This window comes from Arachis ipaensis, chromosome B4 (assembly GCF_059453495.1).
Source record: "Arachis ipaensis isolate K30076 ecotype BB chromosome B4, ASM5945349v1, whole genome shotgun sequence".
NCBI lineage: Eukaryota > Viridiplantae > Streptophyta > Magnoliopsida > Fabales > Fabaceae > Arachis > Arachis ipaensis.
Genome location: NC_142439.1, coordinates 96,687,332 through 96,689,066, shown reverse-complemented (window position 1 = coordinate 96,689,066; position 1,735 = coordinate 96,687,332). Strand labels below are relative to the sequence as shown.

The 1,735-nt window shown below is 33.6% G+C and overlaps 1 non-coding gene across 1 annotated transcript; it reads right to left on the bottom strand.

Annotated features, from left to right (window-relative positions):
* Positions 1-1,289: 1,289 nt before the first annotated feature.
* On the bottom strand, positions 1,290-1,397 carry LOC148568473 (small nucleolar RNA R71). The gene has a single exon (XR_015882804.1). It is a non-coding gene; the product is annotated as a small nucleolar RNA R71 (small nucleolar RNA).
* Positions 1,398-1,735: the final 338 nt, after the last annotated feature.

Genomic DNA, 1,735 nt, shown 5'->3' with positions numbered 1-1,735 from the left:
AAATTTTAAAAATATTTTTCAAAAATCTTTTTCTTAATTTTATCTCATAATTTTCGAAAATATCATCAACAATTAATGTTTTGATTCAAAAATTTCAAGTTTGTTACTTGCTTGTTAAGAAAGATTCAAACTTTAAGTTCTAGAATCATATCTTGTGATTTCTTATGAATCAAGTCATTAATTGTGATTTTAAAAATCAAATCTTTTTCAAAACTAATTTCAATCATATCTTTTCAAAAATATCTTTTTATCTTATCTTTTTCAAAAATTTGATTTTAAAAATATCTTTTCTAACTTCTTATCTTCTTATCTTTTCAAAATTGATTTTCAAAATTTGTTTCAACTAACTAACTAACTTTTTGTTTGTTTCTTATCTTTTTCAAAACTACCTAACTAACTCCCCCTCTCTAATTTTCGAAAATCTCTTCCCACTTTTTCAAAAATTCTTTTTATTTAATTAATTGTTTAATTGTTTAATTTTAATTTTATTTCATTCCTTATTTTTCGAAAATCACTAACTCTTTTTCAAAAATTATTTTCGAAAACTTCCCCCTCTCATCTTCTTCTATTTATTTATTTATTTACTAACATCTCTTCCTCACTCACCAAAAATCCGAACCCCCTCTCTATCTCTGAGTTCAGATTTTCTCTTCTTCTTTTCTTCTACTCTTCTTTTCTTCCACTCACCTAAGGGAACCTCTATACCTGGGCAAAAAGGATCCCTATTATTATTTTTCTATTCCCTCCTTTTTCATATGAGCAGGAGCAAGGACAAGAATATTCTTGTTAAAGCAGAACCAGAACCTGAAAGGACTCTCAAGAGAAAACTAAGAGAAGCTAAATTACAACAATCCAGAGATAACCTTACAGAAATTTTCGAACAGGAAGAGGAGATGGTAGCCGAAAATAATAATAATGCAAGGAGGATGCTTGGTGACTTTACTGCACCTAACTCCAATTTACATGGAAGAAGCATCTCCATCCCTACCATTGGAGCAAACAATTTTGAGCTTAAGCCTCAACTAGTTTCTCTGATGCAACAAAATTGTAAGTTTCATGGACTTCCATCTGAAGATCCTTTTCAGTTCTTAACTGAATTCTTGCAGATATGTGATACTGTTAAGACTAATGGAGTAGATCCTGAAGTCTACAGGCTCATGATTTTCCCATTTGCTGTAAGAGACAGAGCTAGAATCTGGTTGGACTCTCAACCTAAGGATAGCCTGAACTCTTGGGATAAGCTGGTCACGGCTTTCTTAGCCAAGTTCTTTCCTCCTCAAAAGCTTAGTAAGCTTAGAGTGGATGTTCAAACCTTCAAACAGAAAGAAGGTGAATCCCTCTATGAAGCTTGGGAGAGATACAAAGAACTAACCAAAAAGTGTCCTTCTGACATGCTTTCAGAATGGACCATCCTGGACATATTCTATGATGGTCTGTCTGAATTAGCTAAGATGTCATTGGATACCTCTGCAGGTGGATCCATTCACCTAAAGAAAATGCCTGCAGAAGCTCAAGAACTCATTGACATGGTTGCTAACAACCAGTTCATGTACACTTCTGAGAGGGATCCTGTGAATAATGGGACGCCTCAGAAGAAGGGAGTTCTTCAAATTGATACTCTGAATGCCATATTGGCTCAGAACAAAATATTGACTCAGCAAGTCAATATGATTTCTCAGAGTCTGAATGGAATGCAAGCTGCATCCAATAGTACTCAAGAGGCATCTTCTGAAGA